This window comes from Rhinolophus sinicus, linkage group LG10, assembly GCF_036562045.2.
Source record: "Rhinolophus sinicus isolate RSC01 linkage group LG10, ASM3656204v1, whole genome shotgun sequence".
Taxonomy (NCBI): Eukaryota; Metazoa; Chordata; class Mammalia; order Chiroptera; family Rhinolophidae; genus Rhinolophus; species Rhinolophus sinicus.
Genome location: NC_133759.1, coordinates 83,879,357 through 83,894,790, shown reverse-complemented (window position 1 = coordinate 83,894,790; position 15,434 = coordinate 83,879,357). Strand labels below are relative to the sequence as shown.

Below are 15,434 nucleotides of genomic sequence, written 5' to 3'. Positions count from 1 at the left end.
ACGCAAGACTGTAGATCCGAGGCTACAGCTATGTTTACATTGTCATTGATACTCAAAGTCTAAGGGTCAGCAGTAGCTGGGTCTGAGTAATTTGCTAAACACACATGCATATTTTTGGATAAACAACTACTCAATACATGTATCTAAACCTACCGGGACCTAGTCATAAGACTTCATTGTTCACTTGCTGGCCAGGCGTATAAAAATATACAAATTACTTATTGATGACAAATAATTTAAAAGCTAGGCCATTCAGTATTGTTAAGAAAATATTAGGGGCTTCCCTAAATCACCTGTTAGAAGAAGGAAACTACTCATTACAAGAAACTAGAGGGAAATTGAGCAGAGATGTCAGTTTGTGCAGACATACCTCCCTTGCATTTAGTGCTATTTATACTGAGGGTTTTTTTTTTTCATACCATTTGGTAAATGCCTGCACTGTTTCTCTTGTACACTTCTATTTTCTAGGAGGAAAAGAGGTTCTACTGACTTAAGTGTTGGTTTTGAAACTGAGCCTTTACTGAAATACTGTATCAACCAATTTTATCAGCAGATGTGTACTCTGCTATAATTTTTAGGGCTAAAAGTAATTTCATAAAAACTTCCTCCTCTGAAAGGGGCCTGGGGTGGCTATGCCTATGAAACTTTAACTGGGGAACAGCCCAACTAGGAAGACAAGTTGGTTTTTGACGGCTACGCGACACCTGCAGCAAGGAGAGTCGCCAGTCATATCCTGGCCCGATTCTGGTGCACAGAAGACTATTTTACAAACATCTTTGTGTGTGCCTGTAGTTTTCCATTCCACCCAGACCTGCATCACGTTTCTAGCCTGAAAGCCTTAATGCAGATGGTCAAGTTCTTACCTAGCAAGAAGGGGGGGGGGGGGGCCTTTGGTTCTGTGCTTAGTCAATCAGCAAGTATGCATCTTTACAAGCTGCCTGTAACACCACTACTTTAAACATCCATCAGCTCCAGTGTGAACGAAGTCAATTCCATGCCCGCAGATTTCCCCTCCCAAATGAGCTAAGTCAGTAGGCTTCCCTGGCTTGTCACAAAAGTCCCTTGTGCAAACAAACCAACAAGCTATTTATATATGAAAGCACTTTCAAGTTGCAGACCGATATAAAAATATATGGTTTGGATGATGATCGTTTTTCCCCACCATGCTTCTCAACACTACCTCTGACTCCAGCAGGAGCCTCTTAACGAGGCTTGTGACTAGAATCTCTAGGTTCAGCTTTATCCTGCCTGCCATCACCAGTTACTGTCCAAACTCAGCTCTGATTGTTCCTCTGCTGAAAGTTCCAATGGCTTCACACCTCACCGAGTGGTTGGGAGAGAACACAAGGACACAGTGTATGTAGTGTGCAATGCTTCACTGCTTGTGTCAACAATGATTATAAATTGGTGGGCTCCACTGTTTTTAACATAAAGTCCAAGCTTATGAAATAGCACACCTTTTCCCAACAAACCTCTGCCACCTCCCAGCTCTGGGTGTCTGGGCAAGTGACTCAATATGTCTAAGCTTTGAGTTTCTCATCTTAAAAAAGGTGTGTGTGGGGGAAGGGGGAGAATAATATGCTGACTTCATGAGGTTCTTGTGTAGTTTAAATGTGGTAATGCATGGTAACTGTAATAATTATTACAATAATTTACTACACATTTTCTTTCTACTTTCACAACTATCTGCCTTTGTCATTCTTCTGCCTAGAATGTTCTCCCTCTTCTTTCTTTGCTTTGCCAAACTATCGATCTTATCTGCGAGGCTCAGCTCTGATGGCTGGCTCCCGTCCTTTCTGCAGCCTTGGTCTGGTCTTTCCTCAACCCTCCACCCCTCACTGAAGGCAGAGTGCTGGCCTGCCCCTGTATTTATTACACGTTATTAACATCTCTACTGCTGCCTTAGGATACAGACTGTGCTTCTTATAGGCGGTACCACCAGTGCTAAGACAGTGCCTGGCCCAGGAGAAGCACAGCGATGTTCACTCAGGTGTTAAAAGATGATGGAAGCTTCTCAGTAGACATAAAAATGATTCTCAACACAGATATCTACTCATAAACATCAAATCATGGTTGATGATTTTTCTGGAATGTTATTTCAACCATCCCCACCTCCCTTTTCAAAGTCTGGAGATGTGTTCCATTTCTCCGATTTAATTAATGAGCAATAATTAGATTATTAATCAGATTTGCAGGCCCCAATGCCTAAAGGCATTTGGGAGAAAAAGGTACACTAATTCTGGATAAGCAACTCTGAATATAAATAGGCTTGAGGCTACCCAACATAATTCATTTCCTTTTTAATGAGCCATTTTATTTTAGAACTTAAAAAACACATCGATCTCAGTCTTATGAAACTTTTGGGGGTGGGGGGGAAGCCGCACCTTTCATGACTAACTACCATTATCTTTCGGGTACAGTGAAGTAATAAATTGATCTGTCACTTGATTATTACTGCTCACAACTTGGTACAGCGATGTTCATTACTCCGGAGTGAATTATTAATGACTTGATATCCCGGAGAGAAAGGCCTAGACCTCAGCCTCTGCTGGCACCAGCCATCCATTACAGCTTGACGAATGTACAGATGTGTGGGAGGCAGGCTGGCAGAGCGCTGAGAAGCCCAATCTAGCAGAGGCCACGAGACTCACTCATTAGCAAGATCTATAAAAACACCGAGAGCCTGACTTCTGGGTTGGTAATTGAGCTGCTTGAGTACTTTCTCACAGTCCAGAATGTCATGTTGAGTCTTGACTTGAAATCCATACACACAAGTTTCCTGCGCCTTGTACATTCCACTGAAGGAGTCTCTGACGTGCCTTTCAGGTCCCTAGGTCCACACGGACTCTTTTGTGGTGCCTTCTGAGACAAATGCCAATTCTATGGGCTTCCCTTGCAGGTTACAGGGAAACAGTTCCCCATGCGATTCCAACCTGGGGGAGACCCTGGTCCTTTTGTGACCATTTAGAGTTTGCTCTATCAGCTGAGAAGCAGTGCATCCCCTTGGGAGGGGCAGTTATTGGGGGATTTACACCAATTTGTTCCCTGCAGTTCCCTCATGAATTGCAATTAATGAAAAAGAGCAGGTTCCAAAGAAAATAGCCTTGGCAGGAAGGGTCTCCTGCCACCTTTGTTTCAAGGGGAAACGGATGAGGATACTGGATGGGTCTGACTCCCTTTGAGAAGCAGAAGGAGGAAAATCACTTCCAGATGAGGATGGTGGGGGGGAGTGTTATGAGGGAAGCAGATAGTAGCCAACCCTTTTGGGGCTGTAATGCAGAGAACCCCAGGCTGTCACAGGGATGGCATGTGTTTTCCTCGGTTTAAACGAGAGCCAGAGTTCTGTAAGTGCTAAGCAGTACTTCACAGCCACAGACTGGTCCTGATGGACTCCCAAGATGCATAAGCCCATTGCTGGGTTTATACATACGTTTCACCTTGAGGCCTGGAATGCTGTGTCCACGAGTGTCAAAGCTGAGTTCTGGTTCCGCTGGACACACTGTGGTGACAGATGCGTACAATCCGCAATGGATGGCACGGGTGGGGGAACAGTACAGCCATACTTACCCGCCATCCTCGATTTATTTGCTTCAGCTTCCAGTGTTAAATAATAATGAAAACTTACACTTGTAAAGCATTTCAGAATTTACAAGGAGCTCTGCAACCATTTTATATGTTTATGTGGCTTTCATAACTCTAGAACAGGAGCTCTCAAACTTTTTGGCAATGACCCATGGTAGGAAATATATTTTCCCATGTAACACATGTTCTCATATATTTTCCCCCATAAATTTCCCCATGTAACATGCATGCATACATACATACACACACACACACACACACCAGAAAAAAAAGTTTCAGGAACAGTAATTGCGATGAATTCTGATATTTTCTATCTTTTTTCCCTACATATTTTTTAACTTTCTAAATTGATTTCACAACCCACTGATGTGCCATGACCTATAATTTGAATAGAGCTATGAAATACAAGCATTATCTCCAATTCACAGAGAAGGGAGGAAAAGACTCAGGGAGACTGTACAGTACAGTGGTTAGAGAGAGACAGATATTCCCACCTGGCTAACAATAGTAGGCAAGCCACTGGCATCTCTAAACCCATTTCTTTACCTGTAAGCCAGGAGCAAACCTCATAAAGTTGTAAGGCTGATTAAGTAAGGTTAGGGGAGTAAATCTCTTGTTATGAAACAATGGCTTAATAAATGACAGCTGCTATTGTCCACGGTGGTGGTCAACGTAGAGGTGATGATAGTGGCAGAAGTAGCAGCAAGTGCCAATTTAAAGCCACACTGTTAGTTGGTGATGTCATGTGTATCCTGCCCAGGAACCTCTAATGAGCTGCTTCTGCCTGCGGCAAGTAGCCCTACCTCCTCCAACTATATTTCAAGGGCTTCCATTAGCCTATCTAGCTGTACTTCTCTTCTGGTTATTCTTCCTTCCTTTTCCAAAATTATGAAATACTCCGCATCTATAGGAAAGTTCAAAACATCGCATTACTTATTTTCCATCACTTCCTTGTAAGGGCCTCTGGCATGAGAGGCTGAGAGAGGGTTTCCAGGCAGGAATTCCCGCCCGTTCTCAGGAATTTTTTCGCTTCCCCGTTCCCGAATCTTGAGATATAAACTGTTTTCTGTTCTCCACGATGAATCGTTTCCACAAAGTGATGGCTGATACTACCAACCACCTGGGTTCAAGGAGCCGATTTTCCCGATTTCCCAGCCAACTTTTCTCAGGATTCGGGATCGGAAAAGCAAAAAAAAAAATTCCCGCCCAGAAACCCTGGCGATAAATAGGAAAAATGTCTAAGAGATACACTGTGAGTAGTACATTTATTTCCCACTGTGGGTATTACTGGGTTCAAGGAGCCATTTGCCCGATTTCCTGACCAACTTTTCTAGGGATTCAGGACCGGGAAAGCGAAAAAAATTCCTGAGAAAGGGCGGGAACTCCCGCGTAGAAACACTAGTGAGAGGCTCACAGGAATCTCCAGCAAACCCACGAACACTCACTCTGCCTTCAGGAGCACCTGACCTGCCTGACAAGTCCTCCCCTAACCATCCAAAGCCCACCGCCCTGCAAAGCTCAGCCCCAGACATTTACTGGGGTCACACGGCGCTTTCCTCCGAACGATTATTGCATGGGCCATTTCTACACTGACTGCTCCCCTTTTCACGGTCCTGGTCCTGGGGTGCATCCTGTGCAGCACCCAGGCAGGTACTGGGGAGGCCCCGGGTTACCAATTCTGAAAGTGGTTGAGTGGGTGGGCAGCTAAGTGGCAGCAGATACCACTTTGCTCTCCACTACGCTCTTGGGGTTAGAGATACTCCAAGCTCTGGGGCCGAGAAGGATTAGCTAGAAACGCTGCTCCTGGAACTACACTTTTTGTGTGGCTAACCAGGCAAGTTTAGTTTCCAGGGCTGTTAATGTGGTTCCTTTCATCGATTTGAAATTTGTCCTCAGTAGCTAATGGGGAGTGGCGGGGGGAATCCCACCACCACTAGCTGCATGTTTTCTGCGAAGTCTGACTGTGTGTGTGTGTGTGTGTGTGTGTGTGTGTGTGTGTGTGTGTGTTGTCTGGACACCATCTGGACCGGGTGATGTGGGAGCAGTCTGGATGGTGCTGCGGGGGCGTCTGCCAGAGATACCCATCAGAGTCATAAATACAGCTTTGCTGGGCTGCCCCAGCGGCTGGCACCAGAACGAGAGTTTCAAATAAATTGTTCCGTGTACGGCCTGGGGTCACACTCACCAGCCATACTGACCATCCTTCTGGGGACGGGTATCCAGGGAGAAGCCAGACCTGAAGCTCTGCATAAGCGAGTGCTTACAAAGGATACTTTCACACAGCGGCCTCTTCAAGAGGACCCTCTGAGGCAGGCTGGCAAGACGATCGCTATCATTTTACAGAGGAGGACCCTGAAGTACTGAGAAGTTCAGTAATTCACCTGAGGCCACACAGCTACTGAAGGGGCAGAGCCAGGAGAGGGGCCGAGCGTGACTGCAGAGCCAGCCTCTTCGCCCTGGCACTCTGCTGCTCTCACATAACTAAGGGGCAGTTCAGCCTCAGGTAAAGGAGGCGTTCTTTGTCCTTAAAAACCCCAACCAAAAATGAATGCACAAAACAGTTACATGCTTGGGCCTATGGGGAAAAAAGTAGTGGTTATAATTAAAAAAAAAAAAAAAAAAAAAAAAAGATGCTCCCTCATTCACCACCCAAATTACTAAACTGAAAGAAAGAAAAAAGAGAACATGAGGAAGAGAAAGCATGTATGCCTATGAGAGTGATACTGGACTAAATGGACTAAACACCACTTCTTCTCCCTTCCTGCAGTGAAAATGGCTGCAAGCTTGACAAAACCATGAAAATGATGAAACGTCCTTCAAATATGACAGCGTTCCGTTTGTAGTTGGCTGGCACAGCCAGAAGTGCTTCCTAATAATCAAAGAGTGAACACTAGAAGTTCAAGAGAGAAGATTGAATTAAAAGAAAAACAAAAAAGAAGAACAGGCCAAATGTGAACCATGCCAGATTGATTTCTATAGTCCAAAAAAAGAAAACAGATAATTACGGCCATACGTGCATCTACCCACGCTGCACTGCTTTCATCCAAGGATCTCAAAGCCCTGTGACTAACTACCAAAGTCTCTGCCCCTGGTGAAATGTATACACTAGGTTTCCGATTAGTGAACATCCCTGCTAAGAAGTATTGCCCAGTAGCACATACATGAACTGTAACACCCACGTACGGAGGCCCACTTGGTGCTGCAACTGTACCTCTGTGCGTAAAGCCTGCAGTCTACAGTGGAGATTGTTCTAAAATCCACGTGTGCAAACCAGCAAAATGTCCACTCTGGTGTCCTTTAATCCAATACCACTACCTGTTTAAAAACCTCCAAAAGCTTCTGTTTTTAATTTCACATTGAAAACCCTTGGCCGGCCTACAAGATCCTGCCTGATCCAGCTGACTTTTCCAGACCCTTCTCCCCCATGCCTCCCTTTGCTCACTGATCTGTGGGCTAAAAATCTCTTTAGGCCTGGGTGCCTTCCTTCAAAATACTGATTCTCCCCACGTCGGTGCCCGGTGGGGAGGCACTGCAGTCCGTCTCCGTCTGGATCTCTCCTACTTCTCACTCCCACTTCCTCCAAGAGGCCTTGCTGAACACCCCACACCAGGTCGGGTCCCTTGCTATAACTCTAATTCCTCAAGTCTCCTTCCTAGCACTTACTGAACTAGGCTATGTTTCATGACATTGTCGCTGTCTGTCTCCCCCACTCACTGGAAGTTCTGAGAGGACAGGGGTGTGGGGAGCCTCCCTCACTGCCACCCCCCAGTGCCTGGCACAGTGTCCATATCAGAACACGTGCAGGCTTTGGGAGGCCCCCTTCCTCTACGGCTATCAAGGCTCAGCTGCACACCGTGTCTGGTTTAAACTTTCATGTAACCCACTGGTATCTTTGAGCCTTTGCCAAGCTGGGGACAGTGGTCGGGGGAGGGGCCAGGGCAGCTCACCCTGCCATCGATGGCATATAACAGACCCAGGAGCTCTCATTGGCCACAGTGTTAATCTCGAAGGTACAGAAGCCATAAAATATTCACAGGGTATAATCATCATTATTACATGCATTACCTAATATGCATTATATAACATAGCCTAAGCTCACAACGTTGTACCAGTCTCCTTCCAATACACTTAAACCTTCCAGCATAGCATGTGCTGGGGCTTATTTTTTCATTTCTTATCCTCTTCTGAAGTCCCTTTATTTCCTGTCTGCCTTTGATTACTATTAAGAATGTCATCAGTAATAACAGCAATTGACATTCACCAAGCACTTACTGTGAGTCAGGCATTAAGCACTCCATCGATTATCTCATTTGATCTTTACAATAACCCTATGATGTAAGTTCCATTACTATGCCAAATGAAGAAGCAAAGGCTCAGACAATTCAGAAATTTGCCCAGGGTCACATACTGAATAAGCGGTAGAGCTAGAATGTGAAGCCACATGGTCTGCAGTCTGATTCCACCGCTGCTGCTCTTAAATGTTCTGGTACAATGCAGAGTGTCTGGATATACATGTACACACACACACACACACACACACACACACACACACTGTACACGTGTACACACACACACTGTACACGTGTACACACACACACTGTACACGTGTACACACACACACTGTACACATACACACACACACACACACACACGCACACAGTCAGATACAATATATACAGTGTATATCCTGCTATTTAATCTCATTTGCCTCTCTTCTCTCCTACATAACCTAACCTTAAAGAGATCGTGAGTAAAAGGAGAACATGATTATTGTTAAAAGGATGTTTTGACAGCAAACAAGGATATTAGGTTCATCTCTGCCCACCAACAGTATAAAGTCCTTAAGCTTTTGTGTTGATAGAAAACGAATCTGGGTCCTGGGAATTACGGGAATCCCTCTGGAATAGGCCAGGTTTCATTAACAATAAGAATTATACTTTTGCAGCCAAGCTGCCTAGTTTTCCTAAATTAGATACAGTTGTATAAAAACGAACACAGCCTGAATTCTATTTGTCCCACACTGTTTTGGTTACTTGGTATTTGAATTGTGTTACACACATGGAAGGCACATCCCTTCGATCTAGGGGTGAATTGATTAGCTTTCTCCTCTCTGGTCCAGTTCGGCTCAGACTCTAGCTTGTAGCTATATTCTTGGACCCGGGTCACAGGCCCAGACGGGGAAGAACAGAACTCGCACAGAAAAAGACCTGCAGAGAAGCTGGCCCAGAGAACACTTCTTCCTAGAAAATTCCTTAAATAGTTCAAATTATGTAACAATCCCTCCTAAAGTCCAATGGAATTATCATTTTCAAAGCATTTTACAGTTTTAAAAGTCCTTACACATTCATTATCACCGATTTATTTATTTTGAAGCTTATGCTCTCAAATCTAGAGAGATGCCGGAGCACAACAGAGGAGGTACAGAAGTTGCTTATGTGCATGCTAACCCGATGTCACCAAGTGCCGTGAATACGTCAGTTCCTGCTGGTGGCAGCACTCCCGTCAATGGCTCGGCCTATCATCTTTAGGTTAACACTGTCCCAAAAGAGAGGGAGGAGACGCTGCCTTAAGACCGTCTACCTGGCCCAGGAAGGAGGTTCAAGGTGACTCAGCACAGAGGCCAATGGCGCAGCACCTATTTTTCAATTATCAAATATCTGAGTGCCTCGTACGTGCCAGGGACTGCTTTAAATTCTGGGGACATAGCAGTGAACAAAACAGACACCACCACCCCCAAATTCCCTGTTTTAAGAAGCTTACATTCTTTGGGAGTAGGCTCGTAAAATATATGGTGGAAAAGGAGCCCGGGGGGGCTGTTTGCAGTTTTAGACAGGGCAGTGAGAGAAGGTGTCAGTGGGAAAGAGACAGGTACTAACTACTTGAAGGGCGGAGGGACGCAAGCCACGTGGGTCTCTGGGAAGAAAGCTACAGAAGAGCAAACAGCACATGCAAATGCCTCAGGTAGGAACATGTGTGGTATGTTGGCAACACCAAATGAAAGCCAACATACCTGCCACCAAGTGAACAAGGGGAAAGGCATCAGAAGTCAGACAGGGAATGGACTTGGGCAAATCCGGCAGAACTTTGCAGGCCGTGGTGAGACAGCTGCATTCCCACTAATGAGATGAAAAGCAGTGAGAAAATTCTGATCAGAGGGATGACATCATGTTAGTCATCCGTCTCTGCAGACTCTGAAAGGGTTCCACTGCTAAGATTTAAATGCTCAGATTCCATGGGTTCCTTCAAGAGAGGTCTAAGAACTTCACAAAGTAACATAAAACCCACGGAGAGAATCCAAGACATGTCAAAAGCAGAATGCAGCACTGTTCATATTTATTTGGGTACTAAAAGGTGTCGGGCGCTGTGCCTTTGTGTGCGTTCACCAGGTAAGTCCCTGAAACTGTTCCACATTCTCCCTGTAGCCATTGTGCCGACCTCCACTAGGCAGTTCAGCAGAAGAACAGAATGTGTGGCCAAAGCTGAACGACCTGAAAGACACCCTCTAGCTGCAAGTTACCAGCCACCACTGAATTCAACCATCTTAACAATCTTTCGTTAGTTAAAATAAACAGCAGTGTTCTGAAGCCATATCCAGAGACTAGTCCCATTTTACAGATGAACAAACAGGGACAAAAGGAGCTAAATCAAAGCTTAAGGGACTGGCCCTTGGCCGTGTGGCTTAGCTCCAACTAGGACAGTGGCTCTGAGACTGAACAGTCTGAGCTCCTCACTTCCGCTGAAATGTGAACCTCATGTCTGCTTCTATGGAAATGACTATAATCCTTTCTGGAAGGAGAATCAAGATTCCACATCTACAGACGGGATTATGGGAAATGTTACAGAGATAGCTATTTCCAGATTGATAAAGAAACACGCATGCACCCACATACACATATACCATGGGTCATCTCTCTCCTTTCATGGAGATTTTTTTAAATAAGGGAAATAACCCATCTGGCTGGCATATTTTGGAAAAGTTGTGTACTTTCACCCTAAAAGGGAAACAGAAAGAAAACTGCATTCCTTGCCATGAGTCTGAAACAAATTGAGAGGCTGAGATTGAAAAAAAACCAGCTTTATTTCAAGGGCCAATGTACCAAAATGACTAGAATTTAAAAACCTACATGTGCTATCACAGAAATTTTGAATTACATGTGGACATTCAATTAATAGAGAAAAACAATTATGTCAAGGTGTCCTGAAAAGTCCATGGCTTTTCACGTACAAGAGCTGACATCCCTATGGACAAGTGCTGGAGACCAACTAATATTAACACTGTAAGATGAAATCCCAGATCTCTAACACTCATGAAGAGTTATTTGAATAGAACATCAACATTCTATACGTGTATGTCTGATGCTAAGGAACAGAACTCTTTAAAAAAGACAACCCACTTCTGACAGCCAATACAAGTTAGAAAAAAAAATCTGAGTGGATTCCACCTTCATACATCTCCCTGCTCCTGAAGCTCTGTGCCAACCAACCTCTAGCTCCATGCTGCACAAATTTATCTCCTAACATTTCAATGTAAGTTCAATTCCAAGTGAAAACAGCTCATTTTATTTGTTGGCAAATATAAAATAATTGTGTTTCTGTATAGTGATACATGTTAGAAAATACACAAACCCTTCTGCTATAGTATTTATTGCCTTCCTCACAAAAATAGATTCATCAGGGAATTATGCCAATCGAGTTCTTACTTGAACGCATACAAGGCAAAACCTGATTTATCCTCCTCACAGGCAGCACAAAACTGGAGACTCACTGAATTCTGCTATCTTGGAAGCAAATTATAAAACAAAGCACAGTGTCAACCAACAGGAACTAGAGATCCAATGTGAGAAAGCCAGAGTATCATGAGGCGGAGCATAGCAGACAGCGTCTGGCCTGAGAGACACTGAATGATTCCAGCAGTGGAGTTAAGATCTGGGCCCCTGACCCACCCATCACTCAGGGTCATTCACAGAGCCCCCACCCAATACTTTTCAATGGGGAGGGCAGAGTGCTTCAGGACAAAGCTGTGGAGTGCTTTCAACGGTGCAGGCATCAAAGACTGATGCCTTAGCTGTGGTCATTGGCTTTGCCAGGCTCCTCAGGCAAACAGGTGAACAATGCCAAGCTGACGGCAGTGAAGGGGGACAAAAACGCAATGCAGGCTAAAGAAGCACTGTGCGGACACAGTGCTGCCCGGTGCCCAGTACCAAAGCCCTCAATAGGCAACTTTAGCAGACTGAGCTGGATAGTGTGTGAATCTGCAGGGAGGAAACAACTTCATAAACATCAGATCCTTCCAAACTGCTCACAGTGGCCCACGTGACATGACCCGGCCTACCTCTCCACCCTCCTGTCATGCCATCCGCCCTCACGCCCAGCTCCAACTACCCTGGCCTTCTGCATAGTCCTAGCATGTCTGCTCAGACCCAACACCGAGATTTGAACATTTCCAAGATGCCAGGCGCTGGGATGCAGCAGTGAACCAGACTGACGATGCCCCTGCTTTCAATATATTGGCATCATATTCCAACTGGGAAGATAGATAATGCACAAATATACATTAGTGAGAATGTCAGGCTGTGAAAGTGGCAAAAAATAAAACATAATGAAACAGAAACAGGTGATAGAAACTGGTAAGGAAGACCAACTTGTAGGCCAGGGAAGGGCTCTCTAAGGGGGACACATGGGAGCAGAGCTTATTCACCAAAGAGGACGGGCTAGAAGTGTACAGATCAGGAGCCTGCAAGTCACACGTGCAAACATGCAGGCAGTAAGCAGTCATATCTGCAGCCGCAAACATAAGTGACGCCTGCCTGAGAGCTCTTTAAAAGTTATATTCCAGAGGAGTTCACTTCCTTTTCCACAGGAATTCTGAAGTCTGTGTCAACAACTGTTTAGGACAATTGGAAGCACTGGAATCCTTGCCACCCTCTGGTTTCCCACACAATGAAGAGAACGCCCTGTGGCTTCTGGCTGCACCCCCCATCTCGCCCATCTCTGTGGCCTCCATCCAGTTAGGAAGTGGTCCTCTGGATAATGTGTCCCTAGCAGATCTACTGTTTGGTCTTGCAGACAGGCTACCTTCCAGAAATGTACAAAGACGGCGATAACCACACCACAATCCTATGGACATGTGCCAGCATTTGGTGGGGTTATGTAAAAAGCTAAGTAATCATTAAACAAGGGTGGGAAACAAACAACAAACAGAGTAACCCTTCAAAAAGATTTCTTGTGTTTGGAAAACTTGACGGGGGGTGTAAGGGGGGAGAAGCAAGGTTCAGGGAGTCCCGCGATTCCATGAAAAGTTAGAAAGTTCACGCTAAACATGTCAGAAAAATCACTTATACTTGCACTCAGCAACATGAGTGTTCTCCATGAATTGATGTTGAAAGATAAAAATTGGTGCTTAAAAAAATAAACAAATAACAAGTGGCTTCAAGAAAAAATTGGTGCACCAATTCTATACTTAGCTGTCTCATAAAGCCCCAGTACAGCTGAAAGCTCTTCAGACTCTGGACTCACTGAAGACAGATTGCCTGCAGAGTTCTTTGGGCATCAGATGACAGAGCATGTGGCCATGAGTCTGGAGTGGGAGGCACCCTGGTCAGTCAAGCACAGGCAGCATCTGTGGAGATCTGTGCATTAGACATGGAGATCTGTGCAACTGCCATGAGGACCAAGGCACTGCAAAGCTATGGTACCTGGCTACACACACACACACCCCGTGAGTGCACATTCCCTTAAACATATTCACACCCACGTATGACTACCCTGCCCCCAGCACACACAGAGGCATGTACTGAAATAAAACAAAATGCTGCTACCTTCCTTAAGACAGAATCGTAAATGCCATAAGATGTCAATTTGGCCCTCAGGGCAGTGGCTACTTCAAAATAGTTATCCTTTATTCTTTATTTGGTGTCATCATTTGGGGTGGGGGGGAGACTAAGATATACACCGGGGGTGCCAAAAAATATATACAAGTGGACACTTTGGTCAACGTTGCTCAAGCAGTAGTTCACCATAATTAGAAGTGTCTGGACTCTGATGGTGACCACTTAGCACCTCTTGTAACTGCAGAAGTCAAACGTTACTTGTATTCATCTTTTGTTATCAGTATATATTGAGTATTACAATTTTAATGTGTGTATACATATTTTTGGCACCCTCTGTATTTTCTGTCTTTCAGTTTTGTTTTGTTTTGTATTGTAAGTGAAATGTGTCCATTGTGGAATAATTGAAAAAGATAGAGAAGTACCAAGAAAGTAAAAATCACCCACAATTCTACCATTTGGAAATCACTAAACTTTATCCACTGTTTTAAGGTATATATGTTATGTCCTATGCTTTTTGCAGGCATATGCACAATAGACAAAGACACAGACATGCACGTGCGCGCACGCGCACACACACACAAACACACACACACACACTTGTATTTGAAAACAACCTAGAATCATATTGCATGCATGTAGTTTTATAACCTTTTATTACTGCTTTGCTATGAATTTTTCAAATAGCATCTATTGTCGAACATACGTTATATAGTATTCCATTGCATAGATATACCACAATTAATTTAATAAATCCCCTATTCTTGGACATTTAGATTGTTTTCAATATTTTATTGTTTCCAATAACACTGCAGTGAATCTATATGCACATAAATGCTTTTGCACATTTTTCTTTCTATAGAATACTTCACAGAAATAGAATTTCTTGATGAAAGGGTATAAATACATTAAATACTTATTATCGAACTGTCACCTAGGAGACCTGTATCAATTTACACTCCCACTAGAATGTTTTAGGATGCCTGTTTCTCTGAGCCCTAAGGCATTATTATTTTGAAAATTTTGGTAAGTAGTAAACAATATTGTGCTTCTCTCTTTTTAAGCGGCACTTCTTTGATCAGTAACAATATTGACCTTTTTCCAACAGCTTATTGATCCAATGACTTTATTAAGGGCCCAGACATAACAATTAGTCTCTAGCGAAGCAGATCAAATGTAACAGGTAAATAATAAAATATACCAAGCAAGGATGACACCTTACTTCTGTATTTTTTACAATAAACACAGTTCTACATCTAGTGAAGTATTTTTGTATTTATAATCCATGTATCTTTCATGTCATATAATGGAGAAGAAAAACATGACTGAGATATCAAATCTCGCTCTATAAAGCAAGGCCAGGGTGAACTTCCTTGGCTCAGTATTTGGTATAGTAATACACTGGGGTCTATTTAGAACCAAAAGGCGGCTGGGATGGAAATGATGCTCAATTATGAGAAGTCTCCCTCACCTGGCTTGTAAGGTCCATGAAGGTAAAGACCACCTCTGCCTTGTGCATCCGTGTATGCCCAGTAACCGGCAGGACAGATGCTTAATATTAGGTTGGTGCAAAAGTAATTGCAGTTTTTGCAACCTTTTAAATCGCAATTACTTTTGCACCAACATAATAAATATTTGCTAGGGATATTGTCAGGCTGATGTCCAAGAGACTTGAAGGGATCTGAGTTTCAGAATATCTGCCCCGCTGACTGCAACATGTCCCACCCACCCCAGTGACTATGGCACTTGGGAGGCAGCACATAAATGTTTGCCACAGAAGCCAAAAGAAGGATCGTAGTACCTTCTGATGTGCTTCACAGGAAGGTTGTCAGAACAAAGTGAGGAGGTGAAAAGAATTCTGAAGACTGTCCAGTGCCAGGCAAAGTGGGATGAGGAAGAAGAGGAGGAGGAGGAGAAAACTCACAAGTCACAAAGAGGCAAGCTTGATGGGCACATGCATGACTGTCACCAGTGAAGCAGGCCTTGGTAAGAAGCCAAGCTTCCTGCTCTGGCATTCCATGAGCT

At 44.1% G+C, this 15,434-nt stretch overlaps 1 protein-coding gene across 5 annotated transcripts in view; it reads right to left on the bottom strand.

The window, feature by feature from the left end:
• The window catches only part of ARHGAP26 (Rho GTPase activating protein 26), a 703,968-nt gene that overhangs the window by 102,526 nt on the left and 586,008 nt on the right, over positions 1-15,434 (bottom strand). The window lies entirely within an intron of this gene.